General features: G+C 45.2%; 1 protein-coding gene across 6 annotated transcripts in view; it reads right to left on the minus strand.

Annotated features, from left to right (window-relative positions):
- LOC144491351 (beta-galactoside alpha-2,6-sialyltransferase 1-like) overlaps positions 1 to 22,653 on the minus strand; it is a 146,153-nt gene that overhangs the window by 83,795 nt on the left and 39,705 nt on the right. For 2 of the 6 annotated variants that reach the window (XM_078209037.1, XM_078209038.1), the window contains one exon: positions 3,067 to 3,178. The exons of 2 other annotated variants lie outside the window; for them this stretch is intronic. The gene's annotated coding sequence lies outside the window, so the exon portion shown is untranslated. Of the gene's footprint in view, positions 1 to 3,066; positions 3,179 to 8,102; positions 8,168 to 10,010; positions 10,557 to 22,653 lie in introns of those variants that run through there. 2 more of the 6 variants (XM_078209039.1, XM_078209041.1) reach the window with 2 other exon arrangements.

Consider the following 22,653-nt stretch of genomic DNA (forward strand, 5'->3'; position numbering starts at 1 on the left):
TACCAAGCATTCATCATTGAATTCCCCACCATCAATATCCTGTGCTTGCCAGTGACCAGAAACTGAGCTGGATCAGCCACAGAAATGCTGTGGCCACGTGAGCAGGTCAGATCCTGGGGAAGACGTGCCATTGATATCCACATCCCACAACAAATAAACTAAATGTTTTTAGGACAGTTGATTTCTAGTTATGCAGGTATCCTGCCCTAAAATATTTCAATCAGGCTCCCTCACTGCACTTTTTAAATTTAACAATGGTCATCAGGCTTTCCCAGAACTAGAGAAATTGTGTAGCAGTAGCAGCTAAGAGCTGCCATCTCTAGAATGTGAATGCTCTTTGCAGCACTCCTTATGGGCCAAATGGAGTCAAAATAATCCATCTGACACTCAAGGAAACCTTCAGCCATTCTTCTGGCGACTTGGACCTCTCTCTTCCAACTAGTCCAATCACAGATCTGCCCACTTCAAGCCCTGATCTTTCTCTTTCTCCAGCAAACAGTGCTACTTCTCCCCATTCCCCAATCACACAATATATCCCTCCTCCTGTAGATGGGCACTGGTTCTCCCAGCTCACAGGTGGCTAACCTGTCAGTTTGGCCAGGTGCTGGGCGAGAAATGGAAGAAAAGAAAATAAATTAGACTGTACTGTTACATGTGACAGATTCACCACAACTCCACTCTGCCTGTTTGTTCCACATCTGACAGTACTCCCTCACAACCTCCCAATCTCCCCATAAATATCAGGGCCCATGTGTCAGATCAGCATCAAAACATTTTTATTAATTTATTCTCTGACTGTAGGCATAGCTGGCAAAGCTACATTAATTACCTAATTATTAACTCACCAATGCTCTTTTGACAACACCTTCCAAACCCACAACCTTTACCATCTAGTTAAAGGTAAAGGTTGCATAGTCCCAGATGTTGTTCTGCCCTTTGAGGGGGAGAGTTGACCAGTGATGATTTAACCTGATAATCGCCACACCTCAGGTGAGGGACAAAGTTGAGAAGGTGGGCCTTCATAACTAATCTCAGGCGGTACAGGAATTAAATCCACGCTGTTGGCATTGCTCTGCATCACAAACCAGCCATCCAGCCAACTGAGCTAACAGACTTGCCTGACTGTGGAGTGTGCACATTCTACTCGTGACTGCATGGGTTTTCTCCAGGTACTCCGGGTGGTGGATTGGTCATGCTAAATTGCCTCTTAGTGTCCCAAGATTTGTAGGTTTGGGGGATTAGTGGGATAAATACACGGGGTTACAGGGATAGGACAGAGGGGTGGGCCTAGGTAGGATGCTTTTTTTCAGAGTTGGTGTAGACCTGATAGGCTGAATGGCCTCCTTCTGCACGCTAGGGATTCTATAAATAATGTTCCTGATCCTTCAAAAATAAGTTTAAGTTTATGTATTAATATCACAAGTAGGCTTACTGTGAAAAATGGAATGATACTACCATTAAATTAGAATTTGGGCTTCAACAAATTTATTGAACAATAAAAGGTCAAGTAAAGAGTAACAGAAATGTAATTTTAAAATATATATTTATGCTGGCTGATCATGTAGCGAAAATAATAATCTCCAAATCTACTGCTAAAACTGTGATATACTTATTCTGAACATAGGCTAACATCTTTACTCGCCAGCTACAGAGGTCACATCATTGATTCCAATCAAAAACTTTGAAGCCATCAGATTAACCCTGACAAGACAAATTAAAATTCCCTTGACAATCCCGTATCAGATATTTTGTCCATATCTTTGAAAAATTATTCCTTTCTCAGAATTACAAAGCCAATTGCAGACTGGAAGAGACAAACCCCTAATCCATCTCCTTTCTTACTCCAAAAACCAATTCAAATTCAAATCGGAATCCTGGTCCCCACAAAAGGAACAGACTAGATCCAAGCTGACAAGAACAGGCATTTACTCCTGATCTCACACTGGATCCTATGCTTGTTGGATTTCCCACTTGGAAGAGGGAGGCTGCAGTTCAAGTTATTATTATCTGCCTTTGGGTCACAGCACCTCAATTACTGCATCAGACTCCTCAGAGTGAACCTACCCGACTGCATCTGTAACCGATCCTATGCCTCCCCTTCACGATTCTTTATACCAAATTAACAATGCAACCCTTGAGTTGGTGCTGCTTCATCATTGATAAGTAACAGCGTTTGAGCTCTGGTCAACAGCCTGCTGTGTGTGCATGGGTGAGAAAGGTCACTGACTGACAAGATCAGCATTTCTTGTCGGTAACATGCGAAACAGAATGCTTTACCACATTTTGCTACTTGCCAGCAACATGTGAAATGCAAAACTTGAAAACAAGTATCTAGCCCCAGCCCCTCGCTGTTAAGCTCCACATCATGACTACAAGTGCATGAAGGCCAGATTGAGGACGAATAGAATAAGCTCCAAAACTTTTATTTTTGAATCAATTTTGTGCAAAGAGATGCAAACCACAATCACTTTTCTTACTGAGAGACACGATGAACAATGCTGTCCCATAAATGGTGCACCTTTTTAAAGTGAGAGATATCTGAGGGGTGACACTGTTGAACCAAAGACAAGTTGCAAAGCAAAATGATGCAAAGTGGAAGGGGTAGTTTAAGGAGCATATTTAAAGTGGAAATGCAGATAGAGTGGCCAGGATGGGCAAGAGGCCAGAACATGAGGGCTGCAGAGTTCCTAAAGCTTGGAGGTAACAAAGATGGGAACGGGGTAAGAAGACCATGAAGAGATTTGAAATCAAAGGTGAAAACTTTAATATCGAGGCACCTCCTGACCCGGAAGCAAGTTATCGCTACTGTTATCAGAGAAAGATCGAGAAATAGGGCAAAACGTCCCCTTTCATCAAAATAGCAGATACTTATCCAACTAATTCATTAGGTGGTTTTATTTTGTCCTTATCTATTATTCTGATACTGAACAAGAAGATGAAAAATGTTAACGTTTGAAAAACTGATACTTATTTTTTAAATTCTTGTCTAAATTCAGAAGTTAGCATGGAAATTTCTAGAACCAGAATGCGAGATGACTAATTTTTTGTTTCATTCACTGTGCTTACTTGCATTTCTCAGGCAAACTTAAAAATATGCACAAAGATCAAAGCCTGGTTAATGTTCTTCCACTTCTGACATCGCAGTTGTGAAATTCTAGCCCAAACTGTTGTGAATTATCTGTAAGAAATAAATTTAAGTAACTTCAATTCAATTTAAATGACAAGAGTACACAGCAAGAAATCTTTCGAAGGAAACTGTACTTTGGCTATAGGCAATCAATAAGATCCTTCAAAGACTTCTCACTTCTTGAGTGAAGCACTAGAGGTCTTGCTGAAGGAGATCGACAGATGGAAGGATGACATCATTCCACCAAGCAATAGCGACATATCCTGACAAGCAGTTCGGTAACAGTGTCTGGAACATTGCCCCAGGACATAGTAGTAATGCAGGAAAATATTTAATAACATGACCAGGGTTGTTCAAGCCCAGTGTTATTCATCCATCACCCCTGTGCTGATCTATATTTGTTCCTGGTCTGGCAACAGCTCCATTTTAAATGTTCAACCTTGATTTCAAACTTCCCTATAAGCCTAGCTCACCCCTCTCTGTAATCTCATCCAGCCCTACAGTCCTCCGAGATCTCTGCCTCCCTCCAGTTCCGGCCCATTGGGGCGGCACGGTGGCACAGTGGTTAGCACTGCTGCCTCACAGTGCCAGCAACCCAGGTTTGATTCCCGACTTGGGTCACTGTCTGTGCAGAGTCTGCACATTCTCCCTGTGTCCGTGTGGGTTTCCTCCAGGTGCTCCAGTTTCCTCCCACAGTCCAAAGATGTGCTGGTTAGGTGCATTGGTCATACTAAATTCTCCCTCAGTGTACCCGGACAGGTGCCGGAGTGTGACAACTAGGGGATTTTCACAGTAACTTCATTGCAGTGTTAATGTAAGCTTACTTGTGACACTAATAAATAAACTTTAAATTTATCCTTGATTTTAATTGCCCCACCACTGGTGATCAAGTCTGGATTCTAGTTTTGGGATTCCCTCTTCGTGCCTCTTTGTCTATCTTAATATGCTCCTTAAAACTATCCTTTGACCTATTCTAATGTCTCATTATGTATTTCAACATCAAGTTTTGTTTGAAAGCACACTTGTGAAATGTCTTCAGATGTTTTCCTATGATAACGGTACTACAGAAATGAGTTGTTGATGTTGTCTGACTCTTAACTGTAAAAGCACATCACACTCTGTATAAATCTACACCACACAAAACCAAACCACAATCTTCCCTTTCCCCAGTTACCAGCATTTTGCACCTTTCACTGCAGCATGCTTCACTCTAAGCCCTCTCCTGCTCCTGACATTCTGCGCTATCTAGAATAAAAGCAAAATACTGCGGATGCTGGAATCTGAAACAAATACAGAAAATGCTGGCAAATTCAAAAGGTCTAGCAGCATATTTGAGAGAGAAAATAAAGATAATCGCGGGAATTCGACTGCCTCGGGCGAGAGACGGACAACGGAAATGTCCGTTGACCTCAGGTGGGACTTTCTGGTCTCACTCAAGCGAGGCTGTAAAATCCCACCCAAAGTTTTGAGTCTGTGTGACTCTCCTTTAGAGTTAACAAGATGGGGAAATGAGATGGATTATATTCTGTGTAAGAGGGTGCGGAGCAGAGCAGTAAGTCAGTGACTGGTGGCAGCTGGCAGAGACTACAACAAAGGTATGTAAACCACAAGACAGAGGAAGCTCCTTCTACTCTGTCTCTTCACACCTGACACCCACTATTCTGCATGAATATGTACATCCTCAAAGCTACCATTAACACTTCCCTTGCAAGTCAAGCTCACAAACAATATGAAGCAATAAGTGCACCACCACCGCCGCCGCCCCCCCCCCCCCCCCCCCCCCCCCCGCCCCCACCATGACCTGTCATCCGCTTATTTCTGAGATAAACCTGCAGGTCGCATCCTGCAGGGTTCTTGTGTTTGGTGAAATGTGTTCTGTTGTTGCGAATCAGTATTTCAATGCAAATGATTAATGGCATATTTGGGGGAAAAAAAACACAATTGTAGCTGGAGGTGTTGGCCTGAAATTTTAGAGTGGGTCGGGCATAGCCCCCACCATCTGAAGAGGTCGCCGGGAACACATCCCCGCATTCCCGACAGCCCTGATGCCACTTTATGCTCTAACAAGCACTGACTGGCATAAGACAGGACTTCCATCCCTCACTCAGGAAGAAGTCCCTCCAGAAACAGCACTGGGAGGGCCAGAAGAAAAGTTGCACCAACCAGCCTGAGACTAAGTCCCGGGAACCGGAAACCCAGGTAAGTGAAAGGGGTCCCAGGATGGGGAGGGTAAGGAAAGTCTGATGGGTCACAAGGGGGGTTATCTGGGTGTTATCATAGAATTATAGAATCCCTAAAGGAGGCCATCCGGCCCATTGAGCCTGCATTGACAAAAATCCTACCCAGGCCCTATCTCCAGAACCCCGCGTATTTACCCTGCTAGTCCCGCTGACACTAAGGAGCAATTTAGCATGGCCAAACCACAATCAGAATTGAGCCCGGGTCCCTGGCGCTGTGAGGCAGCAGTATCACCGTGCTGCCCATTGGGGACAGAGCAGAGGTCTGGTGATAACTGGGCCTTAAGATGGGGCGGGGGGGGCTGCTGGTGGGTGGGCACCTCTAAACGGAAGGGGACTTCTGACGGAGCCACACCCCCCCCCCCACCACTTTGCACCCAAGATCTAACGTTCCTTATTTCCATATGTCCCCCCCCCCCCCCTCGCCTCCAGCCCCCCCACCATGACCTATCATTCACTTGCCAGCCTAAAAAAGATAAGGCTGTGTGGGAACCCGTTAGTTTATATTACACCCTTGTTCAAAAAAAGATGCAAGGATGAGCCCAGCGACTCCAAGCCAGTCAGTTTTACTTCCGTGATGGGGAAACTTCTAGAAACAGTGATTTGGGACAACGCTAATGGTCACATGGACAAGTGTGGCTTAATTAAGGAAAGCCAGCATGAATTTCTTAAGGGAAAATCATGTTTAACTTGCTTGCTGGAGTTTTTTGAAGAGGTAACAGAGAGGGTTGATGAGGGCAATACTGTTGATATGGTCTACATGGATTTCCAAAAGACTGCACAACTGACCTGCGAGAAAAGTTAGAACTCATGGAATAAAAGGGGCAGTGGCCACATGGATATGGAATTAGCTGAATGACAAAAACAGAGAGTAGTGGTTAAAGGCTATCATTTGGGCTGGGGAAAGTTTTGTAATAGAGTTCCCCAGGTGTCGATGTTCAGACTTTTGCTTTTCTGATACATATTAATGACCCAAACTTTGGTGTACAGGCTGCAATTTCAAAGTTTGCAGATGGTATAAAGCTTGGAAATACTTTGAACTGTGATGAGGGTAGTGTGGAACTCAAAAAGACATAGATAAATTGGTGAAATGGATTGATAACCAGCAGATGAAGTTCAACGCTGAGAAATGTGAAGTGATTCATTTTGGCAGAAAGAAAATGGAGAGCTTTATAAAATAGGGGATACAATTCTAAATGGATTGCAGGAGCAGAGGGACCTGGGTATATATGTGCATAAGTCATTGAAGATGGCAGGACTGATTGAGAGTGCAGTTAATAAAGCATACAGTATCTTAGACTTTATTATTAGGGGCATAGAGTACAAGAACAAAGAGGTTACATTGAACTTGTATTGGTTCAGTCTCAGTTGGAGTATTGCATCCAGTTCTGGGCGCCACACTTTGGGAAGGATCTGAAGCCACTGGAGAGATTGCAGAAATGATTCATGAGAATAATTCCAAGAATGAAGAACTTCAGTGGTGAAGAAAGATTGGAGAAGGGCGGCATGGTGGCACAGTGGTTAGCACCGCTGCCTCACAGTGCCAGGGACCCGGGTTCAATTCCAGCCTCGGGCGACCGGCTGTGTGGAGTTTGCACATTCTCCCCGTGTCTGCGTGAGTTTCCTCCAGGTGCTCCGGTTTCCTCCCACACTCCAAAGATCTGCAGGTTAGATAGATTGGCCATGCTAAATTACTCCTTAGTGACGGGGGGATCAGTGGGGTAAATACGAATGATTACCCAGACAGGTCCTGGGTGGCATTGTTGTCAGTGCAGGCTTGATGGGCTGAATGGCCTCCTCCTGCACTGTAAGGATTCTATGATGTTAAAACTGTCTTCCTTCAGGAAGAGAAGGTTGAGAGGAAATTTGATAGAGGTATTCATAATCATGAGAGATCAGGATGTGGTAGATAGGGAGAAACTGTTGCCATTCGTGGAAAGATTGAGAATGAGAGGACACAGATCTAAAGTAATATGAGGAAAAGATTTTTCACGCAGCAAGTTGTTAGGGTTTGGAATGCTCTGCCTGAGAGTGGGATGGAGACAGGTTCAATTGAAACATTCAGAAGCGAATTAAATTATTATTTGAAAAGAGAGAATGTGCAGGGTTACGGGGAGAAGGTTGGAGAATGGAACTAGGTGAGTTGCTTATTCGGAGTGCAGTGCAGACACAATGGGCCAAGTAGTTTCCTTTTGCACTGTAACAATTCAGTGATCCCATGAAAATTTCAAGCTGGAAGAACTAATTATAGAATGGGAGACATCAAGTGTGTTATTTCTGAGAAGTATTACTTGACATCCTTCTATATAGAAGTCTTCCCATTCAATTTAGTCTAGCTCAGTAAGTACAGACGAGCTGCCTGAAATATGTCTTTGATCTTTACCATAAGGGGCATATGTATTTATGTTGACAAACGTTCCTTGCAAATAACAACCTGCAAATGCTGTTAACTGGTTATGAGACGTACAGCTGTCTAATTGTTTCAGTATATCGTCAAAGGATTTTAAATGATTTACATGCCTTTGTCCCAGTCAGCAATCAGCCGAAATCTGGTAGAGATGCTGAACTAAATCAATGGCACCATTGTAGCATTCTGCTGAACTAGACGGGAGTGACTGTGTTTCAACAATCAAGTTCACATTGAGATAGTACAGACAAAACTTCTTTATTATCTTAATATTGAGAACAGCCAAGCTTGTAATTATCATAAATATACTCCATTATTAAATAGTGTTTACCCATTTAGTGAAGGTCTTGTGCCAAAATATTCCTGCTTCTCAACCAAAAACTCTGGATTTGGATCCTAAAGAAAAACAGGTTGAGTATCCATATGCAAACCCTTCCAACATACACCAATGGCAGGTGGTAAAAGTGGGAGAGATTCCTGGTCAGCCATAGGATGCAAAGCACACAGGAGCCTCTATCTTCACTATCCCATAACTCCGGGCAACAACATGCATGTTTCCACAGTAATGCGGACTCCATGTGAACTATAATGCAGCACCAATGAGCAACATTATAGCATTGCCGCCTCACACATAATAGGTTTTGAACTAGTGAAAGGAGGGGATGGCTGAAGGATGAACAAAGGGGAAGGAAGATCTGTATAGGGTGGATGGCAGGAGGAGCAACATTTTAATATGGCATCAACCTATTTAGTATGAGCAAGTTAACACTGACATTAAAGTAATGCCAACCAAATAATCTATGCATATGTCTTCTACTTTCTCCTTTTGCAGGCAGCATACAAATAACCTGAACCTGTTTTCTTGGGGTGTTTATAACCAATGTACCAGCGAGACAGGATGTGACAATCTCAAGAATATTCTGAAAGCAACGTTACCAATACACTGGACATTACAAACTACAGTGTTTTTAACCTCTTTAGTAACCCTTAGCATAATATGGGTGAGTTATTTTATTGAAATCTGATGGCAGTATTGGTTTAAGTTAGGGTCAAGATATCTTGTCCAGTGTTGAACAACTCCTCTTGAGTGTGAAAACCACACCTGCTCACATCTAAATCTTGACTAAATGAAAAAAATAACTTTTTTGGAACTAATTTTCAGCTGAGTAGAAGCTAATATTTTCACAACTTCAATCTGGAGGACAGAAAGAATGGTAAGTAAATTAGCTACTGTTAAAAATAGCATAGATAATTGGATTATATTAGACAGGATTAAAAAATAATTATTAGGAAGAATAGATAAAAATTCAGAGTGAAAGGGATAGGAGAAAAAATAAGTTGAAAATATGTCTTTTAAAATGTTTATCTAAAGTTGTTAGCCTTAAGATTTAATATATTTCTAAAGAATCAAACCATTCCTGACCACTATAAAGCCTTAACAATATGTCCAATGTAACACTGAAATGAACAGCCAGTTTTTCCAGCAGTCAATGGAATTTTCCAGCAGTCAATGGGTTAATTGGGATATTATTAAAACATTCGCTTTGGAATGGGTTGCTCACATTGTTTTGATGTGACTAACTCACAGAGAAAGATTTTACAGCATCCCACAAGGCAGATGGTTACCTATATGTATAAGGACAAAAGTTCTGAGGATGGGCCCACACCTGGAACGCTGCATTTTTATTTGTCTCCTCCCAGCGCTGTCTGACCTGCTGAGTGTTTGCAACATTACTTCTTTCGGTATTAAACAGTGCCAGCCATTTCTACTGCGACAGCACATATTACATATTTCTTCAGAATGTGCGTGGCATACCACTACAAAGTGCTGTTTACACACGCATATTCTGATATGTAGGAGATGCAATACTGGCAGTAATTTCTTGTGCATTGAAGTCAACAGGAAGGAAAGTCATGCTGAGCATAAAGCGGGTAATTAAACCTATTCTGCCCAGGTTATGTTCCCTTTGAAAATGAATTTTACCGTCCTTGAGGGCAATTGAAAAAATAAGTTAGTTTTACAGGAAAGCATTGCTCGTTTAAACGTATTAAAGACAAAATGCAGCTTACTTACTACACCTTCTGCAATATCTAGGAGTATTTGCAATCTGTTCATAACCCACACATGTCACAATTCCTTCTCCATTACATCTATATTTTAAAATATATGTTCTGCAGATTGCAGGAGAAAAATCTTTCCAAAATAGCAGACTTTAACGTGCCATACACTGTTCCATACCTTGTGTGCTTGAGAAGAGGAAGTCTGGCTTCATGCATGGTCCCTGTCATTGATGCTGTTCAACTCTCCAAGTGGCCCAAGTCTACTGAAATCTCTTTAATTACATCCCCAGAAAAAGCAGTTGTACGCTGGACAGCAAACCAGCAATTACTTGAAGCAGCCGAGAAAATGGCTTGCAGGATGTTCTTTGTACAATAATAGATACCCATGAATCATCAGTTTCAGTTACGGTGGTGGTGGGGGTGGTGGGAAGGTTTTAGTCGGGGTTGCAGAGAGGAAATGGACAAGAAAATTGCAGACGGAGTAAAATCAATTGGGGATGGTAAATTTCCTTTACAGCACTAAAAGCCTATTGTTTGTGTCTGGAACCCAGGATGGGAGCTTAACGTGGGGACTGCCTCGCAAAGCCACTGCGAAATGCTGCGAGTGAAGCCTAAAAATCTGCATGCAGACAAAGCGTGCCAGTGTTTACACTCTGCTGTTCACTTGCTAATGTAGAATCCCAAGGACAGCCGTGAGGATGTTTGCTATGCTGCACAGGGAGATCTGAAAATAGATGCAAACAAAAAAAATTGTAGACACAGCCCATCTCTATTCAACGGAATAACAAAGGACTGAATCGCATTAATGGCTTTTTCCCCTTTTCAGGCTGGAATAGTGCCTCATCTTCAGCTGAACTGAAATGTGAACGGATTACAGAAAATGATTGCAGTTTTGTGTTCAAACTTTCTCCAGGAGAGCTAGCTGTTGTAAAGCAGACAAATGATCAAATGATTTTGTCTCAATCTTTGACAGTTTTGAACATGGAGATAGGCACAGAGATTTTGGTTGGATGTTATTCAAAGTATCTGTTTGATATATTCAAAAGGAGAATGATGTATGAGATTTGAGAGGTGTTCTGCAGCATATTTTTTAGAATTAGAGAATTCCTACAGTGTCGAAAGAGGCCATTTGGCCCATCAAGCCTGCACCTATAATGTCCCACCCAGGCCCTATCCCCATCAGCCCCCCATCCCCGTATTTACCCTGCTAGTCCCCCTAACACTAAGGGGCAATTTGCCATGGCCAATCAACCTAACCCACACATCTTGGGAATGTGGGAGGAAATGGGAGCACCCAGAGGAAGCCCACGCAGACCTGAGGAGAAAGTGCAAACTCCACACAGAAAATGACCCGAGGCCGGAACTGAACCCGGGTCCCTGGCGCGGTGAAGCAACAAAGGGCAGCAAGGGAATGGGGAGGGTGCAAGGATGAGCAGTGGAGAGATTGACCTTGCTTGTTGGATCGGGGGTGGGGGCTGGAGAACGGTCCTGTGATTAGGTAGTGGAGGGCATTTCTGAGGAAGAATGGTGGAAGAGAGATGTGCTGGGGGAAGGACAGTGCTGTCTATGGTGTGGTCCGGGGGTTAGACCGAAGGTACTGGGCAACGGACAGAGCAGTCAGAGTGAGGGTAAGGAACAGGGTGGGGTCAGGTGACAGGTCCAGGGTGATATTTGGGTCACTGAAGGCTTCAAGGCTTTTTTGGGGGAATCTGGGCCTGGGAGTTGGAGGGAGTGGTGGCGTTCACAGACTGGATGAAACGGATGGCTGGGAAAACGGCTAATGGGAGGGGCCAGGGTCAGGGTGGACATGGGAACGGTCACGTGGGCGCTAAGAGGAGGAGAAGATAACTGAAGGGTGATGGTTAGAGGTGTTTTGGGGAAGACTCAAGGGTGGCAGAGGGCAGAGGAATGGTTATATTGGGTGAGTCAAGGGTTATGAGATGACTGGGGAGGGGGGAGACTTGATGGGTGACGGGGAGTGTAGAAGGAGGTGGAGCAAGTCTCAATATCAAACACACCATTTTGGGATTCCTAGCTATGCAACACTGTTGCTGCCCCTCGAAGTGGGAGGAGGGTCTTTTCAGGTAAGTAGTGTTCAAGGTTGGCACAATTGGCTGACTGAATGGACACCCCAGTAATAATGAGGCAACTGGATATGAACCCAGCTCAGTTGTGTTCTCCTCTCTATGGTGAAACCCACATTGTTGGAGATTTGTTCTCGTCTAATGAGTTTCATAACACTGAGATCCCGGCAAGTTGTGGAGCTGCCGTTCATTCTGTGCCATTTGACATCTGCTGCTGTCAGAGACGGGGATGGGGGAGATGGATGTCTCCAAGAGACATGACTGGTGAATATCAGCCAATCTCCATCCTCCCCAATGAATAGTCATGCATCACATAGGTCATGTGGCAAGCCTTTCTCTGCTGTCAAGGCAATGGTCTCTCTAGAGAGTCTCGAGGGTTATGCAGACAAAGATATGACAGGGAGGCTTCTCGAACGTGGCCTCATCATTCTGGTCAAAGAGCAATGTCTCCACATAGTCATGTATGGACAGGAGGAGCACTCATCCCTGCCCCTCCAGGATGTCCTTCACCTGGAAGAGGTGGTACAGGGATGCCATGTCTCGACAGAAGCCAGGCACCGACTTGGTGGCTCCTGAGATGGAGGAAACCCTGAATGGAATATGCTCTTTAGATTGAATACTGCAATTGTTCACACATCTGCTGAAGCCTAGGTGACACACGCTTCAGGTAACCGTGCCTTTCTAGTTCTCAGCCAGATGGAGGATGGGGAGTGTAAGGGGAAAATACAAGGGGGGCACACTTTAAAATGACAGCACAAGAAAGCACACTCTGAAATGGCTGCCTGGCACACACAGGGTTAACCGGGAAAGAAGCCAGAAAAACAGCCACAGGCTCCCGCTGTTCAGAAATAACGTCAAGCCAGAATCCTGACAGACAAACCACTTACAAAGTACAGACAGTGACTCATAGCAAACAAACACCTCAGGAAGCCAAAGCCAAGGGTCGAAACATCTTTAAGATAAGGAAACCCCTAAACAAAGAGTTTAGATTAATGTTAGAGGAAGGCGGGAAATATGAATGCGAGGGAACCGATTAGCACCCGCACAAGACGAAACTAGCCATTGATAGACCCATTCATAAAATGCTAAATGTCTATACCTGTTTGTATTCTTGTAAACATGGGGAAATGTACCCATTCATGAAATGTTAAATACTTGTACTCACTTAAACAATGTGATAATCTTCGAATCACCAGTCTACCCATTGTGTAAAGGGTATAAAATTGAACCGCTCCCGGTATACAATTGAGAAAAGGTGTTCTATGAACATAGTGCCTTGTCTCCACGGAGCTCCGTTTAATAAATCGTATTTTCTGAATCTCGAAGTCTGACTACTGGTGGATTTTTCCCACAACAGGGAGGGACCAGCACAGATTGGCACAGGGCCAGGAGGAGCAATGGCCTGAGCAGCAAGAGCAAGAATGTTTGGATGCCGGCAAGCAGAGGGACTGTAATGGTAAAATTTGCACAATCACGGGTATATAGAAGGTGGTGCAGTTATCTACAAAAGGCAATGCTGGATGCATCTCACAATGTCCCAGCTTCTCCATAAGGACTTGCAACCGCAAGGACTTGGAGGTATACCATGCCAGTGGTATTAAAGGTATTTCCTGCCTTAAGCTGCTTTGCCAATGGCTCCTTTAAGGGATCCACTGGGAACCGATGCAGCATCTCCCAGTCAGCGACTCACAGATGCATCTGGGAAGTAATAGATGCCCTGCTCAGGAGAGTGTATCAATCTGTCCAGTTCCACCTGGTTCCCGAAATCCAGGATGCAAGAGTTTTGAGTTTTGCAGCAATCACAGGTTTCCTACGTGTGTAAGTGGCCATTGACTGCACGCATACAGCACTGAAAGCTCCTCGGCAACAGCCAGTTACATTCAGCAATAGGAATGGATTCCATGCTTTGATATCTCTGATATGTGATCACACAAGATAAATCCTCCATGCTTGTGCTCGATTCCCAGGGAGCTCTCACAATACCTACGATCTGAACCAGGGTTTTGAAGGAGGTTGTCATTTGCAGGGCTGGCCCCTTGGGGACCAGAGCTGCTCCGAGAGAACCTGGCTGATGACACCTGTCTGCAGAGTGCTGCTGAGCAGAGATACAATGCCACATATGCCTCCATCAATTTGAGCATACCATAGATCTCCTAAAGATGGGGTTCAGGTTTTTGGACCATTCAGGCAGAGCTCTCCAATACTCATCACAGAGAATATCCCAAGTCATCAACGTCTGCTGCCCTCTGCACAACTTTGCATCACAAAGCGAGGGTGTCATGGCTGACGCAGACATGAAGAGTCGAGATATCTCATCCAGGATTGAGGACAGTGACGGGAATAGTGATGACGAAGGCCAGGTTGCCACAACGCCATAGGTAGAAATTGTTGCAAGGGGATGACACAGTAGAGAGGCTTGTGACAATATGATAGCTAACAAGTCCAGGCAGAGCAAGCTGCCGAGATTTTCCTTTACTATTTGATTTTCTATCCTCTGCTGGCTGGAAGACTCCAACTGCATTTTTGTTTATTTATTGGTGTCAAAAGTAGGCTCACATTAACATTGCAATGAAGTTACTGTGAAAATCCCCCAGTCGTCACACTCTGGTGCCTGTTTGGATACACTGAAGGAGGATTTAACATGACCAATGCACCTAACCAGCACATCTTTCGAACTGTGGGAGGAAACCGGAGCACCCGGAGGAAACCCACGCAGACACGGGGAGAACGTGCAGACTCCGCACATACAGTCACCCAAGCCGGAAATCAAACCTCAGTCCCTGGCGCTGTGAGGCAGCAGGGCTAACCACTGTGCCACTGTGCCGCCAACAGAAATTATGCTTTGCTCGAATGTACTTTGATTAGTGATAGCTGGAATGAATTGCACTGCTTAATATCTGCGCTGCTGGTGTCAGATCTTTTGCATGTGCCAAACTGTTAATATATAGAGCCCTGGCATGAAATGCACTCATTAGAACCTGCACAGCACTCCATTTTCCCATGACCCTGGACACCTGCAAGTAGAATTGAGATTTTTTTTCATCTCTTTACGAAGTCCATATCCATGGCAACTTGAAGCAATATCAAATCTAACCTCAGCAGAGATGCACTCATATCACTTTCACACCTGTTCTCAATGAAGCCAGACCTTCAGGGAGCTCTTTCATAGAACCATTGCTCTGTCAAGCAGAAACAGATAGATGGCTCTATAGGGAGGAGCAGCAACAGAACACCATTTGGCCCCTCAAAATCACTCTTCAATGCAGATGATCAGGGAAGATCGTACGCCTGTTCCCCAATCGCCACTCGCCCATAGTAAACCCATTTCCCTTGACATCTTTATCATGACAAAGGTTTTGAGGTTAATTTGGAGTCCACTCAAAGAGCGCGCCTCACTTGCACTTTGGGTTGCTGAGTAACATGGGTAGCCTCACAATCCTTGGCATAATCCAGCACACGAGCCCAATCAACTCTAACCCTGTACGCTAAAGCCCCAGTCTTTCAATTCTGTCTGATGTGCTTTGGTTGAAAACCATTAATAAATAGTCTACTTCCACCTTGTTTCAACGGAGCAAGAGAGAGAGGAGCGACTTGAGGCTGGAGTAAAAAGGCTACTTACGTCGGGGGAGCGTTTTCATTGTTTCAACCGGAGCAAGAGAGAGAGGAGCGATTTGAGGCTAGAGTAAAAAGGCACGTGGGAGGTATAAAAGTAGGCCGCACTATCCAGCGGGCAGCATCGTTAGCGGGCAGCGGAGTGTGCAGGAAGTAGAGTGAGAGCTATAAGGGCTTTGGCTTACAGGGCTTCGGCGAAAACAGGCGGAGGCAAGGAAGGTTGTTTTTTTTTCCAACAGATGGGAGAGGGGAAGGGAGTGAGCAGTCAGTGGAGGGATCCCCTGTGGTTGCCCTCCAAAATAGGTATATTGTTTTGGATTCTGTGGAGGGGGATGACCCTCCAGGGGTAAGCCATGAAGACCAGATCGCCTGCACAGAGACATGCTCAGAGGCCCAGAAGGGAAAGAAGGGGATTAGGAGAGAAATAGTGGTGGGGGATGCGATGGTTAGAGGCACGGACGGGCGGTTCTGCAGGCGCGAACGAGACTCCAGGATAGTAGTCTGCCTCCCTGGTGCCGGGGTACTGGATGTCTCCGAGAGGGTAGGAAGCATATTAAAAAGGGAAGGTAATCAAACAGATGTAATTGTACACATTGGTGAAAATGACGTAGATAGAAAGAGCAGGGGGGGTCATACGAGAGCAATTCAGGGAGATGGGTGCTAAGATAAAAAATAAGGCCTTTAGGGTAGCAATCTTTGGACCGCTCCCAGTGCCTAGTGAGGCCAGGAACAGGGAGATTCTACAATTGAACACGTGGCTAAAGGACTGGTGCAACAGGGAGGGTTTCAAATTCATAGATCATTGGGAAGTCTTCAAGAGAGGATGGCACCTGTACGGAAAGGATGGGTTATACCTTAACTGGAAGGGCGCAAATATCCTGGCTGGGAGTTTTGCTAGAGTGTTTCGGCAGGGTTTAAACTAGTGTGGCAGGGGGGTGGGGATCAAAACAGTAGGTCAGTAAGTACTGAGGCTGGGGTCGAGGGCAAGGCTAGCTAAGAAGAAGAGCATTCCGGAGCAGGATGACCTGAGTGGGCCTGGAGGTCTGGAGTGCATCTGCTTCAATGCGAGGAGCGTAACGGGTAAGACAGACGAACTTAGGGCCTTAATGCTTACACGGAATTTGGATGTGGTTGCGGTGACGGAGACATGGTTAAAAGAAGAACAGCTGAATATGGCAGCTGAATATTCCGGGGTATAAGTGTTTTAGGCGAGACGGAGGAGGGGCTAAAAAAGGTGGGGGAGTAGCGGTATTAGTTAGGGAGCATATTACAGCGGTGCAGAGGGTGGACAATTTAGAGGGGTCATGCAATGAGTCGCTGTGGGTGGAGGTCAGAAACAGGAAAGGTGCAATCACTATGCTGGGGGTATACGACAGGCCACCCAAAAGCCCACGGGAAGTGGAGGAACGGATATGTCAGGAGATTCTGGATATGTGCAGACAAAATAGGGTTGTTGTAGTGGGAGCCTTCAATTTCCCTGGTATAGACTGGAAAGTGCTTAGGGCTGGGGGTCTGGATGGGGAGGAATTTGTAAAATGCGTACTGGAAAGTTCTTTGGAACAGTATGTAGATAGCCCAACTAGAGAGGGGACTATACTGGACCTAGTTCTGGGAAATGAGCCCGGTCAGGTCGTCAAAGTTTCGGTAGGGGAACATGTGGCAAATAGTGACCACAATTCTGTTAGCTTTAGGATAGTAATGGACAAGGACGAGTATTGTCCTAAGGGTAGGGTGCTAAATTGGGGAATGGCTAACTATAGCCGGATTAGGCAGGAATTGGTGGCCATTGATTGGGAGAGGCTGTTCGGGGGTAAGTCCACGTCTGGCATGTGGGAGTCTTTTAAGGAACAGTTGATAAGGCTGCAGGACAGGCATGTGCCTGTAAAAAGGAAAGATAGGAAAGGTAGGATTCGAGAGCCGTGGATAACCAGGGAAATTGAGGATCTGATCAAAAAGGAAAGAGAGGCGTACGTTAGGTCCAAGCAAATGAAAACAGATGGAACTCTGGAGGAATACAGTGAGAGGAAAGAACTCAAACGGGGAGTTAGACGGGCAAAAAGAGGTCATGAAATGTTCTTAGCAGACAGGATTAAGGAGAATCCTAAGGCATTTTATTCATATGTTAGGAACAAAAGAGTTGTCAGGGAAAAAGTCGGACCTCTCAGGGGCAAAGGAGGGGAATTATGCTTAGAACCCAAGGGAATAGGGGACATCCTAAATGAATACTTTGCATCGGTATTCACAAAGGAGAGGGACTTGTTGACTGGGAGTGTCTCAGAGGGAGGTGTTGACCCGTTAAGAGAGAATCTCCATTACAAGGGAGGAAGTGTTAGGTTTTTTAGGTAACATTAACTAGGGCACAATTGGAGTGTGCTAGGATAAAAACCGCAGGGTATGTAGCTGGTATGTAGGGTATGTAGCTGGTGCTCCTCTCTATTACTGCCTGATGGCACCTCCCTGACTCCCTGAGGCTCAGCAGGATCCTGGTCTCCAGAGGTCCTCCGAGTGTCTGAGACCTCAGCTGTCACTTCTTCCACCAGCGGTGAACCTGTGTCTGTGACATTCTCACCAGATTGTGACCCTGAGCCTACTCTAGAATGTGCAACCACCAAGGAGACTGTATCTCCGCTGGTGGAGGGGTGTGGGTGAATGCCATGATGGTACATCTTCTGAGGCTTCTGAGACATCCTCCTCGGAGGTGGGGTTGCAAATGGAGCTTTGGCTGGTCTCCATTGTGGGCCTCCCCTTTTCTTGCTGGATCTGGAATGGGTGAGGACTCAAACGCCCAGAACGTCACCTCCGGTCATGGCCCACACCCTCTTATTGTAGTTGTTTTTGTCCTGAAGACAGACAGAAGGATTGATTGTGACGCCAATGATTCCATGAGCAAGTCAGGAGCATACATGCCCATGCCAGCTGCTGAGCTCTCCCCAGTAAGTGATTAACAAGCTGGATGTCCTGCAAAAATAGAACAATGGGAGCATGAAGTGCTTGGCACACATTTAGTGCACTTATCCCATCTGCTGCTGAGCCCTGCAACCCAAACTCCTCTCTGATATCAATGTGCACTTGCACACCTAAGACTGCCTGATGCCCATCCTCTGTGTCAGTTTGCAGTGAGTAGACAGTGCACTTACCTTGGGAGAGCGCAGAAGGAAGTTCATCCTCTTCCTCCACTGCTGGGCAGTTCCTTGGTGGGCCCCATGGGCGCTAACCTCCATTGAGACCTTCACCCAGGCCACTGTGGCCAGACGGAAGAGGCTCTTGCTGCCACCACAGAGAAACATTACTTCCCAGCTTTCCCGGATATCCTAAAGGAGAGTCTCCAGGGAGGTGTTGCTGAATTTCAGGGCCACATGTTGTCTGCTCTGGAAGGTGGTGCCATAGTGGCATTGTCACTGGAATAGTAATCCGGAGACCCCGGGTACTACTCTGGGGACCCAGGTTTGAATCCCACCATAGCAGATGGCAAAATTTGGATTCAATAAAAATCTGGAATTAAAAATCTAATGGTGACCATCAAACTATTGCCGATTGTCGTAAAAACCCATCTGGTTCACTAATGCCCCTTAGCAAAGGAAATCTGCTGCCCTCACCTAATCTGGCCTACATGTGACTCCAGACCCACAGCAATGTAGTTGACTCAAATGCCCTCTGAAATGCTGAACAAGCCACTCACTTCAAGTGCCACTAAAGATGGGCTATACGCCCAATTCTCTTGAATGAATAAAATAAACAATTGTGGACCAATAATCCAGTGCTTCAGGCAAGCGGTAAGTGAATGTCTGTCTGGATACCCATCAAATATGGTACTGGGACCTTTGACCCCATGAGATAATGGTGGAAATGGTGACCTATTACCTGTCCCCATTACGAGATTCGCCGAGCTCCTCGTGAACGCCACCATAATGAGCTGAATATTGTACATTAATGCATGATCAGCCATTCCAACCCCCTGTGGAAGTCATTCCTACTTCTGCTCCTATCACTAAACCTAGACTCGAGAGCAGAATATTCCAGCCCAGAAGTGTGAATGTTCACTTATCATTGTAATGTTTTCAGCCCCATTCACAACTCCTCAGATAATGCCATATGCAGAAAGACCTAGACAATATTCAGGGTTGGGCTGATTAGTGCCACGTGATATTTGCACAACATAAGTGCCAGGTAAAGGCCATTTCCAACAAGTGAGAATCGAAGCATATCCTTTTGACATTCAATGACATTATCATCATTTTATCTCCCACTATCAACATCCTGCAGATTGACCAGAAATTTAACTGGATCAGCCATATAAATACTGTGGCTACAACAATAGGTCAAGACTGGAAATATTGTGGCAAGTAACTCACCTCCTGACTCCCCAAAGCCTGTCCACCATCTACAAGGCACAAATCAGGATTGTGATGGAATACTTTTTTAAAATTTTATTGGTGTCATAAGTAGGCTTACATTAACATTGCAATGAAGTTACTTTGAAAATCTTCAAGTCGCCTGTTCAGGTACAATGAGGGAGAATTTAGCATGGCCAATGCATCTAACCTGCATGTTTTTTGGACAGTGGGAGAAAACCCGAGCACCCGAGGAAACCCACGCAGAATTTAATTGGTAGCAGGATACGAGGGAAATTGAGGAGGATATTGAGGATGAAAAACTCACTATCCGAAAGAATAGTACAAGAAGAAACACTGAATCACATTTAAAAGGTATTTGAATATGTACTTGGTGCAATGTCTACTCCAGGCTCTACGGATTAAGGACTGGAAGTGAGGCTAAGGTGAATAGCTCTTTGTCAACTGACACAGGGATGATGGGCTGAATGACCTCCTCTATGTCATAAATTCCCATGATTCCATGGTGAAACTATTGACCAATACAGGTCAGTATTTCATATTTCACGTGTAAAATTCCCAGTACTTGTATTCTATTTTGCAATGGTTAGAAAACAGGAGAAAATTTGGGCAAGTCTCTCTTCAGAAAAAAATATTCTTAGCAGCCAAGGACTGAGGCAAAACAAAGATGAACGCATTCCTGAATTGATAGCAGGAAATCTTCTGAAGCCTTGTGTATCCTTTTATCCAAGTGGCTGGAAATGGTTATCAAATGACCCTCAGCATGAGATAAACTAAAAAATGGCCTTGACCTAAGTGATGGACAATGGCGGGGGAGGTGACCATCCTGGCAGTTTGGGTACCTGTCCTATATCCATTGGATAGGAAGCTTCAAATGAGTGATTGACATAGGGTAACCCATCAGTCCCCAGAAGTAAAGAGTGGGATTTTCTGACCATTCCCGCCAGCAGAATCATCCAGTCCTGCCAATAGCAAGCCCCCGCGGCGGGTTCCCCGGCAGCGGAAGTTGGGAACAATGGGAAATACCATTGACAGCAGCGGGACTAGAAGACTTGAAGATCCCATCGCCAGCTAATGATGGGCCACCTTTGCCAACACAGAACATCCCATGGAGGGGAGTGGCGGGTGGGCAGGGAGCACGTCAGAAAAATACTGCCCAATGTATATTAACAAGTGCTCGGAGACAGGGACAGTCTTTGATAGACAGCTGCCGCCTTCAGATGGGAAATAGACTGGGGAGGATGGAGGAAAAACAGCAAAGAATTCCATATTGTTTCAGTTAGAGAGCTGAAAGCTGTCATCACAAGTTACTGAGATCATTCTTTGTCAACTGTTGGTCCATCCTCTGGGATCAGTGAATTACTCTTAACCGTCACAGATTGTATACTTTTCCTGTCATTGTTTGTATACTTGTCCTGTCCATGCAGCTAATGTATCACATTACAGTGGGGCGGCACGGTAGCACAGTGGTTAGCGCTGCTGCTTCACAGCTCCGGGGACCTGGGTTCAATTCCCAGCTTGGGTCACTGTCTGTGTGGAGTTTGCACATTCTCCTCGTGTCTGCGTGGGTTTCCTCTGGGTGCTCTGGTTTCCTCCCACAGTCCAAAGATGTGCGGGTTAGGTTGATTGGCCGTGCTAAAAAAATTGCCCCTTCGTGTCCTGAGATGCGTAGGTTAGAGGGCTTAGTGGGTAAATATGTAGGGATAGGGGGGTAGGGCCTGGGTGGGATTGTGATCGGTGCAGACTCGATGGGCCCAATGGCCTCTTTCTGCACTGTAGGATTTCTATGATTCTATGATCTAGACATTGCTTCTTAATAGACTTAATAGACTACCTTAAAATTACTTACCAATATGAGACTGCCTATCTTAGGTATCTGTGACTCCTAAACCCAAATCTGTGATATCCACAGTTGAGGTATCATTGGCTTGAAATTTGAGATGCTGCAGGCTGCAGTTAAATGCATGTGGAGTGGTTATTGAGCATAAGCCAGAAGTCACAATGGCACCGCCATATGCGAGGGAATGACTGAGAGTGTCTAACTGAGAAAACATGCTCGCCAGGAGTGAGAAATGTCCTCAAAGCTGTGGAAGAACATGATGGGGATTACGAATGTACCTTTGATAGGTTTTCTATGAGGCTCCAAAAGATTGGGCTGAATTTTCTGGCTTCTCCCACAAGTGGGATTTTCCAGTCCTGCCGATGTCAATGGACTTTTGAATAGTTTGTTGCATTTTCCAGACCCGCCTTGCCATTACTGGGCAGTAAAATTCCACCCACTAAGGGCTGGAATTATTTGGCCAATGGTGCACTTGTGTTTGCTTTCCAGCTGAATAAAAAGTACAAGGAGTTAAAGAAACAGTCCAATAGGTTGCAAAAGGAAAGCGGCAGCTGTCGGTAGAGTGTTTTTTTACACAGTCAGTTACACTGGGAATAAGGGATAGAGCTCATTATACAAGAAACAAACCAGACCAAACTCTGGGGCCGGTGGGAACTGAAGTGGCTCAGGAGAAACCACTTGGGTCAAAAGAGGCTGTGACCAGGTCAGCCCAGGTAAAAGGGGTCATGATAGAACCCAAGAGAGTTAAGGGGGCCAAAACCAGACCAGTAGAATTAAAAGGTCAAGGAAGGACCCACGGAATTAAAAAAAGATGGAGTGACTGTTTCAGATATTGGGTTGATAGACGTTTTCTTTTCATAGTTAAACAGGGTCCAGAAAAGTTCCAAAACAGACAAACAGATAGTGAGAGAGATGCCTCACCTAGCTGGAGAG

Source organism: Mustelus asterias, chromosome 3 (genome assembly GCF_964213995.1).
Source record: "Mustelus asterias chromosome 3, sMusAst1.hap1.1, whole genome shotgun sequence".
Classification (NCBI taxonomy): domain Eukaryota; kingdom Metazoa; phylum Chordata; class Chondrichthyes; order Carcharhiniformes; family Triakidae; genus Mustelus; species Mustelus asterias.